The sequence below is a fragment of the Triturus cristatus genome, chromosome 11 (assembly GCF_964204655.1).
Source record: "Triturus cristatus chromosome 11, aTriCri1.1, whole genome shotgun sequence".
Lineage (NCBI taxonomy): Eukaryota > Metazoa > Chordata > Amphibia > Caudata > Salamandridae > Triturus > Triturus cristatus.
In genome coordinates this window covers 22,070,164-22,094,106 of record NC_140594.1, presented here as the reverse complement: position 1 = coordinate 22,094,106, position 23,943 = coordinate 22,070,164, and positions in this window count along the sequence as shown.

The following is a 23,943-nucleotide window of genomic DNA, read 5'->3' as shown; positions in this document are numbered from 1 at the left end:
GGTGCGAGTATTAAACAGTGACATATCCTCTGGGGCGTGAACCAAGGTGCGAGCATTAAACAGTGACATATCCTCTGGGTGTGAACCAAGGTGCGAGCATTAAACCGTGATATAGCCTCTGGATGTGAACCAAGATGCGAGCATTAAACAGTGACATATCCTCTGGGGTGTAAATATAGATGCGAGTATTAAACAGTGATATATCCTCTGGGTGTGAACCAAGATGCGAGCATTAAACCGTGATATATCCTCTGGGGTGTGAACCAAGGTGCGGGTATTAAACAGTGACATATCCTCTGGGTGTTAACCAAGGTTCAAGCATTAAACAGTGACATATCCTCTGGGTGTGAAGCAAGATGCGAGCATAAAACAATGACATATCCTCTGGGCGTGAACCAAGGTGCGAGCATTAAACAGTGATATATCCTCTGGGTGTGAACCAAGGTGCGAGCATTAAACAGTAACATATCCTCAGGGTGTGAACCAAGGTGCGAGCATTAAACAGTAACATATCCTCAGGGTGTGAACCAAGGTGCGAGCATTAAACAGTGACATATCCTCTGGGCGTGAACCAAGGTGCGAGCATTAAACAGTGACATATCCTCTGGGCGTGAACCAAGGTGCGAGCATTAAACAGTGATATATCCTCTGGGTGTGAACCAAGGTGCGAGCATTAAACAGTGACATATCCTCTGGGTGTGAACCAATGTGCGAGCATTAAACCGTGATATAGCCTCTGGATGTGAGCCAAGATGTGAGCATTAAACAGTGACATATCCTCTGGGGTGTAAATCAAGGTGTGAGCATTAAACAGTGACATATCCTCTGGGGTGTGAACCAAGGTGCGAGCATTAAACAGTGACATATCCTCTGGGCGTGAACCAAGGTGCAAGCATTAAACAGTGATATATCCTCTGGGGTGTGAACCAAGGTGCGAGCATTAAACCGTGATATAGCCTCTGGATGTGAACCAAGATGCGAGTATTAAACAGTGACATATCCTCAGGGTGTGAACCAAGGTGCGAGTATTAAACAGTGATATATCCTCTGGGGTGTGAACCAGGGTGCGAGCATTAAACAGTGATATATCCTCTGGGCGTGAACCAGGGTGCGGGTATTAAACAGTGATATATCCTCTGGGCGTGAACCAAGGTGCAAGCATTAAACAGTGACATATCCTCTGGGCGTGAACCAAGGTGCGAGCATTAAACCGTGATATAGCCTCTGGATGTGAACCAAGATGCGAGTATTAAACAGTGACATATCCTCTGGGGTGTAAATCAAGGTGCAAGCATTAAACAGTGATATATCCTCTGGGTGTGAACCAAGGTGCGAGCATTAAACAGTCCAGTGTGGCTCAGTCTCACGCTGTCGTTTCACCAGAGGTCCAGCGCGGTGTGGCGCTTTTGTTTCACCAGAGGCCCAGTCCGGTGTGGCACAGTCTCAGGCTGTCATTTCACCAGAGGTCCAGTCTGGTGTGGGGCAGTCTCAGGCTGTAGTTTCACCGGAAGTGCAGTCCAGTGTGGTGCAGTCTCAGGCTGTCATTTCACCAGAGACCCAGTCCAGTGTCACGCAGTCTCAGGCTGTAGTTTCACCAGAGTTCCAGTCCGTTGTGGCGCAGTCTCAGGCTGTTGTTTCACCAGAGGCCCTGTCCAGTGTGGCACAGTCTCAGGCTGTAGTTTCACCAGAGTTCCAGTCCGTTGTGGCGCAGTCTCAGGCTGTTGTTTCACCAGAGGCCCTGTCCAGTGTGGCACAGTCTCAGGCTGTTGTTTCACCAGAGGCCCAGTCCAGTGTGGCACAGTCTCAGGCTGTCATTTCACCAGAGGTCCAGTCAGGTGTGGCGCAGTCTCAGGCTGTCGTTTCATCAGAGTTCCAGTGCAGAGTGGCACAGTTTCATGCTGCCCTTTTGATTGTACACATATGAACCCTGACCGTGGCCCCCTCATGCCAGTCTGACAGCATAAATTGTGATGCATTTTACTTTTGAAATACAAATAAGTCATTTACCAAATTAGTCTCCCCGTGTTGCTACTTGTGTGACACTTTAGCAAATTAATTGCTTACATCTCAAATGCAAAATGCAAGTAATTATTATCTTGATCCTGCTATGCACCAGGCAAGGAGCCTCAGAACAATAAAGCAAGCCAGGGTCATGACCCCCTTCCCACTGCCCAATTAGCTCGTTTCCTGTGCTCAGGGATGTGGCAGAGGGACACTGTGTGTGGCTCTGAGTTTGCAATTATGTGTGCATCTCTCTGGACTGGAATGTCAGCTGGGCGATGGCAGTGTTTTTCCAGTGCTTGGCTTATTAAGGGGGGTATTGGATTGCACCTTCTGTCTCTTTACATCTTTACATCTCCCCTCTGCCTGCTGTAGTAGGGCCATAACTTTTGACTGAGATGGGGCTGGACACAAGTAATTCCACAGTGAATTTCATTTTAACGTAACTGTCAACGGCAGCTTCCTTAAAGACATGAGCGGCCTAGTTTATGAGGTTTTGCAGTAGGGCAGCGCCGCAGGCCTCCCCACTGTGCTACCCTGCAGCACAAGAAAAGGGCAGGAATGCGCAGTACCTATCTAGCAGACAGGCAGGGACTTTCATCAGAACTGCCCCAGCAGACAGGCAGGGACTTTCATCATTACTGCCCCAGCAGACAGGCAGGGACTTTCATCATTAATGCCCCAGCAGACAGGAAGGGACTTTCATCATTAATGCCCCAGCACACAGGCAGGGACTTTCATCATTAATGCCCCAGCAGACAGGCAGGGACTTTCATCATTAATGCCCCAGCAGACAGGCAGGGACGTTCATCATTACTGCCCCAGCAGACAGGCAGGGACTTTCATCATTACTGCCCCAGCAGACAGGCAGGGACTTCCATCAGAACTGCCCCAGCAGACAGGCAGGGACTTTCATAAGAACTGCCCCAGCAGACAGGCAGGGACTTTCATCATTACTGCCCCAGCAGACAGGCAGGGACTTTCATCAGAACTGCCCCAGCAGACAGGCAGGGACTTTCATCATTACTGCCCCAGCAGACAGGCAGGGACTTTCATCAGAACTGCCCCAGCAGACAGGCAGGGACTTTCATCATAAATTCCCCATCAGACTGGCAGGGAAATAAAAAGGTGGCAGACACCTGCTACTGGGTGTATGGAGGTGGGGTGTCTACCACTTAAGTGGGTTGATTAACATCCCCATGGTGTATAAGAAACCCCTAACCATGGATACTGTTCCCTGATAAAGGGATTGGTCACCAACTCCCCATCCGTTGCATCGCGCCCTCCTTATAATCAGAGGCGGGAGAGAAACAATGGATGGGCAGCCAGCACGGCTGGACCCTCACTATCCATGACCCACCCGTAGAATGCCTCCCAGACTGAAATGCAATGTAACACCGCGCAAGCCAGTGAGTTGTGTTGCATTTCTTTACAAAGCCACATAAGGTGGCGCAAAATGCCTGTTGTGTGTCTTTGATGATATTATTGTAGCCTTTGATTGTCCTTGCGACGCCCTGCACAACGCAAAGACAATGCAAACGGTTGATAAATCTGGACCTTGGTGGTGTTTGCTAAGATCTTTTCACTCTAATATACGGAAATCATATTACAGCTATATATGCAAAAAAGAAGCAAAGAACTCTGGGTAGGTTCTGTATAAGGCATCCTACAAGACCAGCAACACTCTGAATCTGCTCACCTCAAACGTGTTTATCTATGAAAGTATTTAAGCATAGGACTAGCACAGTGCCATCCACACCGAGCTAGAAAGGGACAAAGACGTTTGCAAGTTCTACAGCAAAATCCTTAAACATAGGACTAGGACAGTGGCATCCACACCAAGCTAGAAAGGGACAAATACTTTAGCCATTTCTACAGCAAAGTCCTTAAGCATAGGATTAGCACAGTGGCATCCACACCGAGCTAGAAAGGGACAAAGTCTTTAGCCATTTCTACAGCAAAGTCCTTAAGCATAGGATTAGCACAGTGCCATCCACACCGAGCTAGAAAGGGACAAAGACTTTTGCCAGTTCTACAGCAAAATCCTTAAACATAGGACTAGGACAGTGGCATCCACACCGAGCTAGAAAGGGACAAAGACTTTTGCCATTTCTACAGCAAATTCTTTAAGCATAGGACTAGCACAGTGGCATCCACACCGAGCTAGAAAGGGACAATGTCTTTAGCCATTTCTACAGCAAAGCCTTTAAACATAGGACTAGGACAGTGGCATCCACACCAAGCTAGAAAGGGACAAAGACTTTTGCCATTTCTACAGCAAATTCTTTAAGCAAAGGACTAGCACAGTGGCATCCACACCGAGCTAGAAAGGGACAAAGACTTTTGCCATTTCTACAGCAAAGTCCTTAAGCATAGGATTAGCACAGTGCCATCCACACCGAGCTAGAAAGGGACAAAGACTTTTGCCAGTTCTACAGCAAAGTCCTTAAACATAGGACTAGGACGGTGGCATCCACACCGAGCTAGAAAGGGACAAAGACTTTTGCCAGTTCTACAGCAAAGTCTTTAAGCATAGGACTAGCACAGTGCCATCCACACCGAGATAGAAAGGGACAATGTCTTTAGCCATTTCTACAGCAAAGCCTTTAAGCATAGGACTAGCACAGTGGCATCCACACCGAGCTAGAAAGGGACAAAGTCTTTAGCCATTTCTACAGCAAAGTCCTTAAGCATAGGATTAGCACAGTGGCATCTACACCGAGCTAGAAAGGGACAAAGACTTTTGCCATTTCTACAGCAAATTCTTTAAGCATAGGACTAGCACAGTGGCATCCACACCAAGCTAGAAAGGGACAAAGACTTTTGCCATTTCTACAGCAAAGTCCTTAAGCATAGGATTAGCACAGTGCCATCCACACCGAGCTAGAAAGGGACAAAGACTTTTGCCAGTTCTACAGCAAAGTCCTTAAACATAGGACTAGGACAGTGGCATCCACACCGAGCTAGAAAGGGACAAAGACTTTTGCCATTTCTACAGCAAAGCCTTTAAGCATAGGACTAGCACAGTGGCATCCAAACCGAGCTAGAAAGGGACAAAGTCTTTAGCCATTTCTACAGCAAAGTCTTTAAGCATAGGATTAGCACAGTGGCATCCAAACCGAGCTAGAAAGGGACAAAGACTTTTGCCATTTCTACAGCAAATTCTTTAAGCATAGGACTAGCACAGTGGCATCCACACCGAGCTAGAAAGGGACAAAGACTTTTGCCATTTCTACAGCAAAGTCCTTAAGCATAGGATTAGCACAGTGCCATCCACACCGAGCTAGAAAGGGACAAAGACTTTTGCCAGTTCTACAGCAAAGTCCTTAAACATAGGACTAGGACAGTGGCATCCACACCGAGCTAGAAATGGACAAAGACTTTTGCCAGTTCTACAGCAAAGTCTTTAAGCATAGGACTAGCACAGTGCCATCCACACCGAGCTAGAAAGGGACAATGTCTTTAGCCATTTCTACAGCAAAGCCTTTAAGCATAGGACTAGCACAGTGGCATCCACACCGAGCTAGAAAGGGACAAAGTCTTTAGCCATTTCTACAGCAAAGTCCTTAAGCATAGGATTAGCACAGTGGCATCTACACCGAGCTAGAAAGGGACAAAGACTTTTGCCATTTCTACAGCAAAGTCCTTAAGCATAGGGTTAGCACAGTGGCATCCACACCGAGCTAGAAACGAACAAAGACTTTTGCCATTTCTACAGCAAAGTCCTTAAGCATAGGATTAGCACAGTGGCATCCACACCGAGCTAGAAAGGGACAAATACTTTTGCCTGTACCTCTATTATCTGATTGCACAATGTGCCCATGCCTACGCTTGGTATCACCCTGATGTCAGGATTCTGTTTCTTCGCCCAGAGGCTGATTTCGTGCTTCCGGATCGCTTGGCCGCGGTATTACCCAGGGGCGTACCTAGAAGTCCAGTTGACATTCAAACGGTGTCTACCACTAGCTGGGCTTGGAATAAGTTGCTACGCTATATGGATCAGCCCATGTTATACTCCACTTCTCTACCGTTACCTAACGAGAGATGGCTCCCGATCACTGGTGAGAAACTCGTGCAACGCACTTTGACGAAATTTGACCTCTCCAAGGTTGGGGATTTATACCCAGGCGGGCACATATTCTCTATAACGGAGGAGACAAGATTCAGTGATGCCACTTACATGGAGAAATTCACCCTCAACCGGCTTTATTCTGCAGTCAGGGCGGAGATTAGGGGATTCCCCCTCGAGCCTGATTCCTTCGAGCCACTTTCTCTCATCATCGACAAAGATACAGGGGCACACCTCATTTCTAAGTTGTACAAGCTCTGCGCAGCGCAGGTCCCCTGTTCAGATGACAAAATACGAGGGGCATGGGAGGCTGACTTGGGTAGGCCCATCACAGATGAACAGTGGTCAGTCTGCTGCAAGGTCCCCAACAAGGTATAACTCAATAGACGTCACAAGCTTCTGCAATATAAGTTTTTCTGCAGATGCTACATGACGCCGTCTAAGCTACACTCCATTGACCCCAAGAGACCCCACACATGTTGGAAATGTTCCTCCCCCCACGCTGACTTTGCCCATATGACCTGGACCTGTCCGAGACTGCAGTCGTACTGGGCGCAGATACACAACATCATGGGGGAGATGCTGGGGCTCCCCCTGGTTCCTACCCCGGAGGTGGCGCTGCTGGGATACACTGTTAATTTTCCCAAGACGGTGAGGAGGCTGGCGTCTCTGGGCTTCCTGCTGGCGAAGCATGGGATTGCTAAAAACTGGGGCGGTTCCCACGACTAAGGCATGGCTTACGGACATGGCTTATTGTAGCTTAAACAGCGAGATTTACTCCAGTCTCCTGCCTAGTGTGGCCCGTCCCAAAGATATATGGGGCCCATACAGAACATATATCGCAAACATGCCGGGCTCCTCCCCATCACACTCCAGCTCGGGAATTGTACCCACGGGGGTTGGGTAGGTCTGGTGGTGATGACTGGGTGATCGGATGGAAATTGGGGTGGTCGAGGTGCGGCGGAGCTCCTCGTGTTGGGTATAGCTTCAGGGTGGCGCTAGGGGGCGGTAAGGTAGGATTTGAAGGGCGGAATTCTTATGCAAGTGCGGGACATGGGGAAATTCAGCACTGTATCGTGTGGACGCATGGATTCTGATGGATTAGATTGCTGTACTAAAGGATATAATTTGGACACATGGAGCCAGGCTTCCATATTGTTAGCAGACACGGGTGTATTGCAATTAAAATGTGATTTATGCACACAAGACAACTGTACCATTGCTGAGATCTTTGTATTGCTTTGTTTACAAAAAATAAATAAAGTTAATTAAAAATTGTTTTTAAAAAGCATAGGATTAGCACAGTGGCATCTACACCGAGCTAGAAAGGGACAAAGATGTTTACCATTTCTACAGCAAAGTCTTAAAGCATGGGACTAGCACAGTGCCATCTACACCGAGCTAGAAAGGGACAAAGACGTTTACCATTTCTACAGCAGTCTTTAAGCATAGGATTAGCACAGTGCTATCCATGCCGAGCTAGAAAGGGACAAAGACTTTTGCCAGTTCTACAGCAGTCTTTAAGCATAGGACTAGCACAGTGCCATCCACACCGAGCTAGAAAGGGACAAAGACGTTTACCATTTCTACAGCAGTCTTTAAGCATAGGACTAGCACAGTGCTATCCATGCCGAGCTTGAAAGGACAAAGACTTTTGCCATTTCTACAGCAAAGTCTTTAAGCATAGGACTAGCACAGTGGCATCCACACCGAGCTAGAAAGGGACAAAGACTTTTACCATTTCTACAGCAGTCTTTAATCATAGGACTAGCACAGTGGCATCCACACCGAGCTAGAAAGGGACAAAGACTTTTGCCAGTTCTAAAGCAAAGTCTTTAATCATAGGACTAGCACAGTGCTATCCACACCGAGCTAGAAAGGGACAAAGACTTTTGCCAGTTCTACAGCAAAGTCTTTAATCATAGGACTAGCACAGTGCTATCCATGCCGAGCTAGAAAGGGACAAAGACTTTTGCCAGTTCTACAGCATAGTCTTTAAGCATAGGACTAGCACAGTGCTAGCCGGGCCAAGCTGAACAATGGAAAAAGCCTTTTACCACTCCAGGCACAGTACTTTGCTGTACAAATACAAATGTAGCCTAAATACCACCATCCCTTTACCTCCAAACCATGGCCCAAGTATAGCGCAATGCCAGCAGTGTGCAAAACTCTGGTGGGCCTATTGCAGAAAACGTCAGGCAGCACTGCACTGAGTGACAACGAAAGGGAGGGAATGAGCTGCATTTAAGGCAATACAGTGCATTCCTGCCTTTTCGACTGCACTGGTGCCCTTTTGGTAGCCTAGCACCAATGCAGCCACCCTTGCACCATGGTGCAAGGGTGCCTAAATTGCATGAAGGACTGTTTTTGTGCAGGAAGAGACACCTTCCTGCACAAAAACAATCCTGAAAAGCGTTTTCCTCTTGTTATGTGTGATACAGAATGCAGCACGCATTGAAAGGGGAAGAAACAAGGAGAAATAAAGGTAGCGCTCCTAATTACGTCTCTCCTGGAAAGGTTTATCTATATGGTGCATTCCCAGGTTTGTCAGTTCTGGTAAATCTGGGAATGCATCAAAAACCACGGGAGTCGCGTGTGAACACCCACGCAACACCCATGGAATGCCTTTCCAGGGGAAGGTAAGGGAATGCAGCAATTTGCGCTGTGTTTCCTTACACCAGATTTAATGAGCCACTCAGGGCCACATAAAGTGGACTTCAGGGGCTTCATGAATTTACATCGCTGTTGCCCCACATTACATGGTGCAAGAGCGATGCAAAGCACCTTGTAAATAGGCCCCTTCATTTGTGTTATTTTATTTGCAGTTTAATATAGCTCAGACACAGCCCGAAGGTCTTGGTGTGCTTTAAATGAGAACGCATTCACTTTGCTTTTAGCCGCGAGGAGATTACATGATTTGCCCAGAATCACAGAATGCTGAGCTAACGCCCAAACTCGACACTCAAACTTGACTATGAAACTCAAATCTGGTTTCTCAGTTACAAAGTCAGCAGCTCTGGTCAGAGCACCACATCCTCTCCTCTAAGTGCAACAAATAACCAAGTCTTCAACAGCATAGAAAAACATAAAAATAGCAAATAATTTCAAAGTGCTATATGACTATTTAAGAACTCAGTAAATGTTTTAGTTGCACTAGCCATAATTTCTATGGGAATAAAACCCCTTCATGTTCATCATTTCTAAAAGGAAATGCTTTAGGTTTCACAGTTTTGATTCCATCAAGATGGCTTCAGGTGTGCCACACTTTAGTAATGTGTACAGAATGTAAGGGATCTAGTTGTTCATTAGAACACTATGGGGAGGGGGGGCTAGGGGTATGGACTTGGACAATAGAGTGCAGGGGGAGGGGGCAAAGGCATCAAGTTAACCACGCTGGGCAGACGGGAGGGGCAATGGAAGCACAACGGACCATGGAGGGCAGGGGAAAGGGGAGCTGGGGAAGCGAACCAAACCATGCAGGACATTCAAGAGAGGCTGTGGCAAAACAACAGACTATTGAGGGCAGAAAGGAGCGGCAGTGGCAGTACAAAGTGCATGCCAACAGACCCGATTCAGGCAGGAGACTCCCGATTTGTTTAAGCCCAAAAGGGCTTTATTTTAGTGGTCTCCTTCCTAATATCTTCTTTTTCAATGTAGATTAATGAGAAAATCGATTTCCCTGATTTTCATTAAAAGATCTCTCTCCTACCTCATACCAAGTTTGAAAAGTTGGCATGTATGTGACAATAGGCCATGGAGAACAGGATGACTGGGGTAGGTACATGGGCTCTGACAACAGAGGGCAGGAAGGAAGTGGCAGGGGCACCAAACTGCCCTAAGAGAGCAACAGCCAGGGGTTGTGGCAGCACAATACACCACACAGGGCAAGCAGGAGGGTAGTGCAGCGCAACAGACCATGGAAAGCAATACGGAGGGGAGAGGGACACACACACAAACAGAGGGCGGGGGAAGGAGGCAAGGGCAGCAAGCTGACCATACAGGGCAGGCAGAAGCAACAGTTTCGGCACAATGGACCATGGAGGACAGGAGTGAGGGGCAGGGCCACGACAAGGGACCATGAAGGGCAGGAGGAGGAGATAGGGACCCGCACATGGACAACTGAGGGCAGGGGGCAAGAGGGCATGGCGGGAGCAGCAAGATGACCATGAAGGTCCAGCAGGATGGGCACTGGAAGCACAACACACCATGGAGAACAACAGGGAGCCTATAAGGGCATTCATACGGACAACGCAGCGAAGGTGGGAATGGGTCAGGGGCAGCAAGCTGACCACATAGGGCAGGTGAGAGGGTCAGTGGCAGCACAAAAGGCCATGCATGTCAGGTGAGGGAATTAGTGGCAGCACTGCAGCCATGTTGGGCAGGAGGGAGGGGGAAGGGACATGACCAAAGAAGCATGGAGCATAGAAGGGATGGGTGGGGGTTGGACACAGACAACAGAGGGAAGGGAAAGAGAGTAGGGGCTTCACAATAGACCCCGCAGGGCGGGCAGGAGGAACAATTGCAAAACAACATAACATGGAGGGCAGAAGGGAGTGGCAGCAAAATAGACTGTGGAGGGCAGGAGGGAAGGTATAGGAACATTGAACTCGGATAATGGAAGGCAAGGTGGAGGGAGCCGGGAAAGGCAGCAGCCATCTCACCATGCTGGGCAGGTTACAGGGGCAGTGGCAGCTCAACAGAATACTCAGAGTAGACAGGAGGGACTGTTACTGCTCAGTGGAACACGTGGGGCAAAAGGGAGATTGCAGAATCATGCACACAGACATTGGAGGGTGGAGGAAGCAGGATAAGGGTAATAAGATAAGCACAGAGGCTAATCAGGATGGCTGTGACAGGGGCATAGACTCGGCCAACAGAGGGCAGAAGGAGTGGAAAGGAACAGCAAGCCAACTGGAGGACACTGGTAGCACATCGGACCATGGAGCGCAGCAGGAAGGGGGCACGTGCATGGATTCCGAAAACACAGAGCAGGTAGGAGGTGGATGGGGCAGCAAGCCAACCGTGCAGGAAAGGTGGGAAGGGCAGTGGCAGAATAATGGCCAACGAGGGCTGGAATGAGAGGGCAGGGGCATGGATTTGGAGAATGAAAGGCAACGAGGATGGGACAGGGGGAGCAAGCTTTGGCGGGGACAGCGCAACAGAATGTCAGGCCAGGCCCTGCATCCAACTCCCCCCATTAAAAAAATCTGACAAATTCACTGAAAAAACAAGGGTTAAAGTAACATTATAGTTAGGTGAATATGTCAGTGAGAACATTAACGTTTTGAACTAAAACAAAACACAGAAATTCATCAGTTAGCAGAGCTAACTATAACTTATGCCCCCGCCATGCACTGTTTATGACCTCATATATTACATCACTCATGATATCCCTGATCACACTTCAAATGGCATGATGAAGACATCACTGATGACATCATCCAGTGTGTCTGCTAGTTTGTTTTATAGTTTACATAGTGGCGGTTAGCTACCATAGTACTTCTCTACCCACTTTTGTACAGCCGGTGTCTAGCTAATGGGTGTAAGTGTTTACAAAACGCATGTGCCCCAATGCATCATAGCTGTGTAGAGCTGTTGAACACATATAAATCTGTGCATTGAAGAGTAGCCCTGTGTGCAGGTGACAGTTGACAACGTGTGTGCAGTATGTTCCACGCAAGTTTTGTGGTAGTGCAAAACAGGGTCCAGCAGGGCAAAGGCTGTACATGCTAAGTATAGTAAGCAGCCTTGAATTATTAGACAGATTCGTCTCAGGATGACAATTTCTTCTTAGCATAGAAGCCTGTGTGCACCAGGTACTAACGGGTGTGCATGGGCTTGTTTTGCTTCAGAAGATGGACTATCTGTAAGGTTTTTAGCACACTATGAAGGCTGCAGGTAGTATGACCTTTAGCAACTTCAGACCATGGGTTTTTTAAGTGAATGGTGTCTTTTTTGAGTGTGCTCTGTTCTAAATAGATACTTTTTCAATTTTCTGCAGTGTATTTCTCATGAGAGTTTCACTGTCAACAGTGCACAGAGTAATCTCTCTTCATAGAGTAAACCGTGTTAACCGTAACCACTTTTCTACTCACATCCACTTCTTTTCTCAATGTGGGTCTGGTGACTGTCAGGGGTTTGATACAGGTAAAGACTCTCTGTAGAAGGGCATTAGGTATGTAACAGGGTTTCAGTATCTGGAGGAAGTTGGTTTTCCCTGAACGGCTGTATACAGATTAAACATCGCGTGCAGGAGAGGTTACCATTTCAACTGTGGTACCTAGCTAAAATAAACACAGCTACCCATGAAGTGTGTGGTATCGGGTCAATGTTGAACATAACACAAGCTTGCTTTACTATGGCGGTTGTATGTATGATGGCAGTAATGATGCTTTATGTTATTTTAAGCTATTTTGCGCTTACTTTCATAGTTCTAATGCTATACCCATTTATAGAGCAATATGTACAAAAGAAGCTTGGCTGATGTCATTAGTGATGTCAGCAATAATGTCATGGAACATGTCATGAGCGATGTAACATGTGAGGTCATAAGCAGTGCATGGCGGGGAGCAAGTTATTGTTAGCTTCTGTGTTTTTTTATTTTTTCAAAACGTTAATGTTGTCACAGACATGTTCACCTAACTATAACGTTACTTCAACCTTTGTTTTCTCCTGTGAATATGTATATATATGTATGTCTTGTACTAACTTATCAGGGCTTTAACGCAACCCTCTTCATCCATTGGTCTGTTTTTCATTCACATTTTCTTCCGCCCATAGCAGCATGCAGAATGGAGCAACGGGTCAGCCCACTTCAGCCATTGGCCAACTTAACTGTGAGTGGCTGCATTCTCTCTTCTCGCAAAAAGCATGTCCACAATCAAAGTAGTTTCCTTCAGTGCTAGTAATGACAATGGCAATACAGGCTTTTTGAGGCTAAAATAATATTTTTGCTTTTAGCTATTTTGTTTGTATATTAGATCTATTGGCTTTGCCAATGCTTGCTTCCTAAAGGATTCCTTTCTTATTTTCGCACTGGAGTCATGAATTACTTTCTTTAAAAAGGTAGAAGATGTTATCCAAGTGTCAGGTGATCTCTCCCTCGCCTCTTGTGATCCTCTGCGATGGGAGGGCTAGACTGAGTCCAATGTAACCGCAGCTTCCAGGGAGGTGACGTGGTTCAAAGGAGGGGGACACAGCAGGGTCGGTGGTCCTTGCGCAGACCTGGCTCTGTAGTGGTGCTAGCGTGTCGCATAAACCTGCTTCTCCAATGCATGGATTTTCAAACAGACACAAAGTCCTCAGAGAATTGACTTAGTACAAAGGAAATGAATTAACCATCAGAGAGGGTGGTCCGCGGCAGACGCCCCTATGAGGTAGGGCAGTTGTGTCTCTCAAGCTTGTAGACGCCAGCGGATAGACTTTCAAGCATGTAAAATGCAAATGGCGGCCATCCGTGAGACACGTGCTCCCACGCTCCGCTGTGATTCTCCCGCTCACTGCTGTCTCTTTCATGTCCGCACTCCATTCTAGCCTGAATAATGCATGGTGTATGGGGGCGCCCCCGGCGCAGCGCCGCTCCCCGGCAGGGGCAGACCCCTGTGGATCATGGCTGTGTGCTGTCACTCCTAGCCTTCCTCCATGCTCCAGCACAGCTCCTGTCACTGCTGAGCTTCACTCTGACTCCCTTGTGATCCTCCACAGATGCATCAGCTGCTCTGATGATGGCCACACTGATCATTTATTTATTTACAATATTCATACCGCGCAAACATGCCATCGACAGGCATCTGAGTGCTGGTCAGGAGTCAAGCAGAAAGAGGTCTGAAAGGCAATTCACAAAACAGTAAAACAGAAACGAACACATAAAGAAATGATCTATGAACAGAAATCTACAGCCGCCACCAAAGTTTCTTCCTGAAGACAAAAATAAATCCCACACGCCCTTCAAAGGGAGTGGTCACTGATTCGAGAGGAAATGCAGCGTTCTGTTTGGTGGCCTCGTAACACAGCCTCCCTGGGTGGCTCAAGGGATGCACGTTTGATGTCTAGGAAGGTCCCTACATTTTTGGGGGTCGCCCCACACTCCGTGCCCACAAAGTCTTGGGCTTGAAGGACCCGTGGCTTTGCCATCAAACTCTTCTAGCAGCCTCCCCTGCTTCCCACACCACAAACATGGCGAGTGACTTATTCAGATGTTTGAATGGTGCTCCAAGAGAGTTCCACTGTGAAAGGGCCACAGACTTCTCAGGCCAGTGGCTGCACCTCTGGGCTTATCCAGGAGAGCAGCTAGAAATGTAAAATACTCCCACCTTTCAGGCTCGTGGCACTACATGAGTGAGCAGAGCGTGCAACAGCAACCCTTTCTGTAAAGGTGCCCTTGGAATTGTTCCCTCAAAGTTTACTTACTTCCTTCTTCATTCCTTTCCTTCTCTTTTCTCCTTTTCATCTTTCTTTACCTATTTTTTCTTTCATCTTTGCATTCTTCACGGTGAGAAAGGACAGGAACGCGCTGTATATCATTAATTCGGTGCATTCCTGCCCGTTGCTTTTGACGAGGGCGGGACATCATCCTATGGAAGGTAGGATCATGGTCTACGTCCAGATGGGATACCAAACAGCATCCAACGGAAGATGGGATCCAGGCCTGGGTCAGGTGGGATACAGGACAGCATGCTATGGATGGGTGGATCATGGTCTGCATCCAGGTGGGATACAGGACAGCATCCGAGGGAAGGTGGGATCATGGTGTACGTCCAGATGGGATACCAGACAGCATCCAACGGAAGATGAGATCCAGGCCTGGGTCAGGTGGGATACAGGACAGCATGCTATGGATGGGTGGATCATGGTCTGCATCTAGGTGGGATACAGGACAGCATCCGAGGGACGGTGGGATCGTGGTGTACGTCCAGATGGGATACCAGACAGAATCCAACGGAAGATGGGATCCAGGCCTGGGTCAGGTGGGATACAGGACAGCATGCTATGGATGGGTGGATCATGGTCTGCGTCCAGGTGGGATACAGGACAGCATCCGAGGGCATGAGAGGATCTTCCCCCTGCTCTGGTCCTGTAGACACGAGGGACGGTAGCTAAGGCGAGGTCGGCTGAGCGGAGGTTTCTTTTGGGGGCGTGGAAGGAGATTCGGTCATTGAGGTATTGGGGTCTGGCATCGTGGAGAGCTTGGTAGGCGTTTGAGCAGTTTGAAGGTTATTCTTCTTTTGACGGGGAGACAGTGGAGGTCGCTGAGGTGTTGGGTGATGTGGTCATGTTGCGGGATGTCAAGTATGAGTCTGGCTGCGGCGTTCTGGACGGTCTGGGGCTTGCAGAGGAGTTTTTGTTGATTCTGGCATAGAGAGCGTTTCCGCAGTCCAGTCTGCTGGTGATGAGTACTTGGATTGCAGTTTTCCTGGAGTCGGGGGGGGATCCACTTGAACGTCTTGTGAAGTATGCGGAGGGTCTTGAAGTATGAGGAGGATACGACATTGATCTGTTGATTCATGGTGAGTGAAGAGTCGAGAATAATGCTGAGGTTGTTTGCGTGGTTCATTGTGGCGCTTGGGTTCCCAGGGCGGGGGGCCACCAGGTGTTGTCCCATGCTAAGGGGGCACAGCTGAAGATGAGGACTTCAGTTAGCTCCGCGTTGAGCTTCAGGCAGCTGTTGCTCATCCAGGTCGGGCGGCTTATATCCCTTCTTGGAAATTGCACCTAGTGATGTCAGGTTCCTTGGTGAGGGAGAGAATGAGCTGGGTGTCATCGGCGTAGGAGACGATGTTGAGTCTGTGGTTTCTGACGAAGGTTGCGAGGTGGGGCCATGTAGACGTTGAAGAGTGTGGCGCTCGGGGTGTGGTAAATATTTCTCCTTTACCTGGACTGAATTTGATACAGGAACATAATAAAATAGCTCAGTAAAATGAGAGGCAGAATCCGTGGTATTAGAGGTTCGGAATGGGCTTTATTCCATGAACTCGATTATAATCGGTTGCTCCCAATGTTCCGTCACCACGAAGGTTCAGGAAGTGAAGCACACACATTATTGACATGAAATGGCTTTTATAATACATACATTACAATGAAGCGAATGCAATAGGCGTAACAATTGATAAGGAAAATGACGAATTGTCTGCGTAACCGAAAATGGGTGGAACAAGGAGTAAAAAGGAACATAATTGGTTATGAGATCATATATAGGTGGATCTATAAGATAATATTTGGCATAGATGCGCGCGCAGCAGCATGACGTGTGATTGACGTGTGATTGACGTGTAACTAGGGGGTGAAGGGGACTTGACATTTAGCTCTACATGTGGAGACAAGAAGTCTGAGGGGTCAAGTCAACCTAATCCCAAATCATATCTAACATCCTATGTTTAAAGAACTATGTTATCCATAAAGAAGGACTCTCGAACAGAATCTATTCTATACTGACTGTGTGTGCGTGTACAAGCGTCTAAGTGTCTACACTAAATGCGAGGGCAGGAATCTTCCATAGTAACAGGGCTATGAATTACTTGTATTAAGACAGAGAAGCCGGGCCCTTTGCTTGGTAACTGGAAGAATGTTTACTTAAGCTACTAGGCAGGAATGCATCGGCTGAGGGGGAAGCAGATAACTCGAAGGTGAAATACAGTTCTTGGCAGAGAATAGGCTGATGTCAGGCTTCGTGAGCCGCGCAGAGAATGAGACAAAGTTCATGGTCACAGATGCAGGCTCAGACTGGAGCTTTCAGAGGCAGAAGGCAAGAGGAGTTTTGATGACAGAATCAGGGCCTACTTGCCTGGACTGTAAAATGGCATAAGGGAGCCATATAAAGCCGGTGGCCTTTTGTACTTAGGAATGGAATATCCGGCCTATTCATGGCGGATCTGACAGAGGACATGTTGACGGTGGACGCACATGTATTTGCGTCTTCATAACTGGAACTGGAGGGAACATACATGTACATGTGACATGTACATAGAACCGTTGGGGTCCAAGATAGGGGACATAACTGACCAGAAAAATCCATATTTCCACATTCCCTCCTTGTCCCCTACTTGCCCGTTAAGAGATATCAATCTTCATTAATCCATTGATCTGTTCATATAGCATCATTTGTTCTTCTTTCTTCTTCCGGGATCTTGAATGAAATCTTGGTGGTGGAATACACGATGTGGCACACAGACCACAAATCGCTGGTCCACATTGTAGACATAGACAGCAACTGAATAGTATGAGAAGGCCAATACCTAGGAAGGATAGAACTCTCCATCCCCAGGCTGATATCACACTCCAAAACCAACTGGACCAAGTCCAGGTGCCTGGATTCTGGTGTATCTGGCTTACAATCTTGTGAAGGCGAGTTATAGCTTTATATACAGATGGCGAATTTTCTGGTATGAATACGCAGCAGCTTGATCCGATGACCCTACAAGCTCCGCCTCTATCAGCCAGGATGACGTCAAGGACAAGACGATTTTGAAGCACAACAATCCGCATAGCAGACTGCTCTTCTGTTAAATTGCCTAAGGCGGAAATAGTTTCATTCACTACTGCTTCAAGGGTTCTAGTTAATCTACGTATCAGCTTACTATTGGTAACTGTACCTATATAGGGAAAGATGCCTTTATTGAAATCTACATACTTGTCCCATGCTGTCTCAGTATAATCGACAATTGGGAGATCTCTCCGCTCTCTATTGTGTACTAAATGAATATTTCTATAATAATCAGGAGGAGCTAGGAAAACAGGTGGCAAAAGGAATGCTATGTAGCAGGTACCATCCCAATCTAGAGGTAGACGCATATATGCAGTCTGACCACATATGAAGTAGGAGTGGCGATAAGCTCTGAATGAAGATTTGCCTTGATCACTGAATTCTACTGTAGTAGTGCACTTACTATGGCCCATATGTATGGAACCAACCTTTCTTACACACAATTCACCTTTTGCTGGGAATACTGACATGGTGGGTAAGACTAGTTCAACTTCGGATACGACATTTAGAATCATGAGATTAGGTGTAAAATTACCTAATCCATATATTTCATTTTCTAGATCAGTTCCTGTTCTTTTGGGGCGACCCTCCTTGTCAGGGTAGCAGACCTTGAGTAAAACTAGGTTTAGGTTTCCCCATACCCACTGATCTTGGTAAACTGCTGTGTCTGAGTCTATGGAATTGATTAAACTAAACCATGCTCCACAGGAGCCATTATGTGTAAATGGGTGTGGAAAGAAAGGCAAGACTCCTTCATAATTCTGATAGGGAGGGAGTCGGCCACACACCCAACAATTAGTTGCATTACTAGTCTGATGGGAATGATGTAACATACTAATGAAAGTGTTATTGCGCAGCGCAAGTCTATAGGACAATTCATGCGGGGGTAAGTCACTAAAAGAATGTTCTGCAATAACATTGTGAACATTTCTGGCAATAGGGTAATATATGTGCAACAACATACTTGTAATAATTATTAAAAGACTTAAGGAAAACAAAATTAATAATGTCCCTATACAATGGCTACGCAGTGATTTACAATACGCCTGTTGTTTCATCATTTTTCGCGACTGTTCATGATTCAGGTCTAGAGGATACATGTCAGAGACAGATTCAACCGCTTCACCTAGGAGAGGACTTAAACAATCAAACCGTCTGACGTCCTCGGCCTTAACTTAACTTTGTAAAGTTCGCTTTCAGTTTTTTCCACCAAAGGAAGTTTTGAATCAGTCTGTGGGGGAGTGCAGGGCACAGTGTCTATATCCGAGTATTGTCCATGATATTTCTTTATATGACTTGAATGAATCCAACCCTTGCGGCCCTCGATCTTCACGGCTGTTCTTGTGGTCAGCAGAACCAACTTGGGTGTCTTCCACCTGGGCTCCAGCTGAGTCTTTCGGTCGAAATTTTTCACAAACACAAAATCCCCCGGAACTACGTCATGGGGTTTCACCTCAGTGTTGTCGGGAAATGCTGCAGCAACCTGTGAACGACAAGATTGTAGTGCAGACATCAAGGAAGCCAAGTAATCTGTCAGCATATTACAGTCAATATCAGTTATTTTGCGTGGTATAGGCGTCCCCCACATATTTGGTGGTCTACCGAAGATCACCTCATACGGGGATAGCCCTGTTCTAGAGTGTGCTACCATTCTCATGTAAAAAAGTGCAACTGGTAATGCTACTATCCAGTCGACCCCTTTCTCTCTGCATATTTTGGACAGTCTGATTTTCAGTATCTGATTATGTCTTTCTACGAGACCTGCTGCCTCGGGGTGTCGGACACAGTGGAATTTCCACTGATATCCTAGCAGAAGTGAAACATGTTTCATTAATTCGGATGAGAACGGCTGGCCGTTATCTGAGTAGACAACACGTGGTAAACCGTAGCGTGGGAAGAATTCTCGAACTAACTGTTTGGCAGTAGTCGGGGCAGTGTAATCTGAAACCGGGTATGCCTCCGTCCAACGGGACAGAGCGCAGACAACTACGAGAACATATTTGAATCCTCGACATCGTTCCATCTGGATATAATCCATCTGGAGGACTTCAAAAGGGTGATCAGGAGGATAAAATCCACCCTGTTCTACGGGAACACTTTTTCCTGGGTTGAACTGACAACAGATCATACAGGTACGGACTTTTTGTTTGGCTGCTGCTCGTAAATGTTTATTGAACCAAATGTGTTGAATGCTGTCTAGCATAGCTTTTTCTCCTAGATGGGCTGGACTATGGATAGTGTTAATAATGACTTGGACCATTGAATCAGGAAGGAACCATACAGACTTTTCTTTCATCATCCATCCTTGGTCCGTTTGGATCCCTCCTAATTCAGTCCATTTCTTTATTTCGTCTGGTGTAGCATGTGTCTGTATGTCAATTACGTCAAGAGTAGGATCTTTAACTGTCATACAATGTGTCGGCATCGGGACTATTGTCTTTGTCATGTCGGATGTTTGGGTTTGAGCAGTCTGTTTAGCTGTTCTGTCGGCTAAATCATTGCCTTGAGAAATGATATCAGTAACTTTCGTATGAGCTTTACATTTCATAATTGATATTGCAGTAGGTAGATGTATTGCATCTAATAAGGCATGAATGAGGGGTCCGTGCTGAATGTGGGCACCGTGGGAAGTTAAATAACCTCTCTCTCGCCACAGCACGCCGAAGTCATGTACGACTCCGAATGCATAACGTGAATCAGTGTATATGTTGACTTTTTTACTTGTGGCTTGAATACAGGCTTGTGTCAGAGCGATGAGCTCTGCGGCTTGAGCTGACAAAGTATTTATACGATTAGTTTCAATGACTTCAGTATCTGTTGTGACTGCATAAGCAGCCACCAACTCTCCTGTATTTGTTCTCATACATGAACCATCTACATACAATGTCAGGTCTGGATCTGACAATGGAACATCTGTCAAGTCTTGTCTAGGTTTCGTCGTTATAGTAATAACTTCAATACAGTCATGAGCTAGTGGGTCTGTTCCGGTTACTGGCAAAAGTGTGGCAGGATTCAATGTGTTACAGCGTCTGATTTCTATGTGTGGCTGAAACAATGTAAGTTCATACCCTGTAAGTCGCGCTATAGTCAAGTGTTGCGTTTGCGTTCTATTCACAAGGACTTCTACTGTGTGTGGTACTTGAACTGTCAATGGATGTCCTAACACTATGGCATCGCTTTGTCTGATTGCTAAAGCTGTCGCTGCTACTGATTTCAGGCATGCAGGCAAAGCCTGAGCTACGGGATCTAATGTACTAGAAAAATAAGCACATGGTTTGTGTGCTCCTGCTTGCTCCTGTGTGAGTACTGACAAAGCAGTACCTCCGCGTTCTGTAACAAAGAGTGTAAACTGTTTTCTGTAACATGGCGTTGCTAAAACAGGTGCTTGACATAAAGCTTTCTTTAGGCTTTCAAAAGCTTGTGTATGTTCCTGAGTCCAAGGGAGAACAGTCGATGTGGCTGCCTCCTGGGTTGTCAACTGAATGAGTGGTTTTGCTAGAAATGCATATTGCGGGATCCACTGTCTACAGTATGAAGTGAGGCCTATGAAAGCCCGTACCTCCTTTTGTGTCTTGGGTATTGACATGTTAGCTATTAACTGAATGCGGTCTGGTGTAAGCTGCCTTCCCTCCTTGGACAGCGAGTGTCCAAGATAAATAACTCGCTGGACACAGAATTGCAGCTTAGAAGGGGACACCTTGTGCCCCTTTTCGGCTAGAAATTGTAAAACTGTCAGTGATGCTTTTTCACATTCAGGTTCGGTTCGGGCGGTGATCAGCAGATCATCGACATATTGAAGCAGAGCAGTGTTAACTGGCATGTGTATACTGTCAAGTTCTCGTTTCAGTGCTTGGCTATAGATGCTGGGGCTTTCTGTAAATCCTTGAGGTGCGCGTGAGAATTTAAAGCTACGTCCATTTAAACTAAATCCGAATAAATATTGGCTTTCCGGATCTATTGGGACGCTGAAAAAGGCATTCTTGAGATCGATTACAGTAAAGAAAGTTGCTTCGGAATCAATAGCTGTCAGTAATGACGAGATATCGGGAACCACAGGAAATTGTGGCACAATGCATTTGTTTAACTCGCGCAGATCAATAACCAATCGATATACTGGCGGGGCCTTAGGATCTGTTCGTTTAAGAATCGGAATTATCGGGGAATTACATACATTGGAGTCTGTTTCTACAACTACTCCTTGGGTAATGAGCTCGTCAATGATTTGTAGTAAAGCCATCACAGCATCTGGCGGTAACTTGTATTGTCGTATTCGTGGTAATACCACTCCTGCCTTTAGTGTAACTCGATATGGTGTAATATTCATGCAACCAACATCAGTAGGGCCTTGTGCCCATAGACGTGTGGGTAAAGTCTGTAATCGGGGATCCATGTCTCTAGACACATAATGACCTTTAAAATCACGTAAAAACAATCTTACTCCTTCCGGAGAACAACATATTATAGCTCCTAGAGCTTTTAACGTTTTTATTCCTAATAGATTTTCTGGACATGATTTAGTAAGCAATAAATCTGTAGTTCGGGTCAAAGGTCCTATCGTAAGTGGAAGAGGCTGTGACACTTCATTAACAATAGGCTTTCCTGAAAAACCCAGGGAAATATTCTGTGCGCCTGAGAGGGGTGCCCCTGGAACTTCACTACGTTTTATTGTTGTTCGACTTGCCCCTGTATCGAGTAAAAACTTTCTATCTTGACCTAATAATTCACTGTGTACATAAGGTCCTTCTTGATCTACAGGTATTTCGATAAGGGGTAAGTCAACTTCCCTCTCTAGGCTAGTTCATGCGTAACGCTGATACTCAGGGTATTCATACTGTGCGGTCTGATACATTTGTCGTGTTGTTGTTTGTGTGGCAGTAACAGGCAACGGTGGTGCAGCTGGCACAAACTGTATTGGCTGTTGTGCGGCTGGCATGGCCTGGGCATGCTGCATAGCTCCTTGTTCATTCTGATCTTGTCTGAGTGGCCGTGATCTTTCTTGTGTTTTACCTATGCTGATATTATGTTTTAAAACTGGGCAATCGTGTACATAATGACCTGGCTTTTTGCAATAATTGCATGTCCCTTTTACAGGTCCTGCTGAATCGGAATGTGTCATACCCTTTTTATGTCCTTCAGCTGGAACTGTCTGGGAAACTAACATTTTCATTTTCGTGTCTTTCATGCGTCTGTGTTCATGTTCTTGTTCCTCTCTAATTCTATTATGATGGTACTGTAACATTTGTAACATTTGCGATGGAGTGTTACCTTGCCAGGTACTCTCGAATTTTAATACTCTATTCTTTACTGGGGGCAGAGCATTTTCTACTAGTTTTGTTACAAACAGATGTGGGTATGATTCGCTACTTGCTTTTATGCCACTATTTATACCAAAACATTTTTCAAATCGGGCATAGTAATCACTAGTGTCCTCATCTTGCTTCTGTTTACAGGCTGAAATTGTACCCCAATCTTCCTTTTTCGTAGTTAATAAACGCGGCAGTACCTGTACTAGTAATCCTGGTAATGCCTTAGTTTTGTCCCCAAGCCCTGCTCCTGCAGTTCGGGCCTTTTCTTCTGCTTCTAACACTGACCATTCTATCTTTTGGTCTCCTACCTCCCACTCTTTTTCCTTGAGTTTCTCATAAATGCCAGCAGGCATCAATACCTTTAATATTGTCATAATGTCGGGGTAGGTATACTCTCCCATGAGTAACATGTCTTTAATTTCTCGGTGAAAACCCGCTGGGTCTTTGTCATGACTGGGTACCACTTTCTTCATTTGTAACAATTCTATTTTCGATATGGGCGTATATACAAATACGCGTCTAAACTGATTGTCCTCGCCCTTTATTGGGTGCACTTCTCGTAAGGGATTCTGTCTATCTATGTGATACATAGTTCTTTCCTTGACGGGCAATGGAACATGTTCCGAACATACAAAAAGAATATATTGCTTTCTTGATTCTAGAATTTCTTTAATTAATTTAGTACCTGGACCCCTCCATTTATTCATAAGTAATTCAGTCAGTATGTCAGGTAAGGGACCAGGATCTGAATGTTGACTTCGATATAGTATAATGAGTTGTTGAATCATATAAATCCCAGCTAACCTTTGTTCATCTGGGGTAAGATTCAAGAATGTGCGCACTACTGTATCATCACTATATTTTCCGGGACTGTCCACCCAATGGACAGCTGCCCTGGCTAAATCTTGTTCATCCATAGAATCGGGAAAATGATAACCCCTTCGCTCTCGGAGTAACTTGTCAGCTGTTTGGAACGAATGCTCGTTAGACCTTATATGGACTTCGGGTGTTGGGAAACCCCTGTTATTGTCTGGACATATCGGGCGTATCGGGTCATTAAGACATCTCGTACTATTACAAGATCTTCT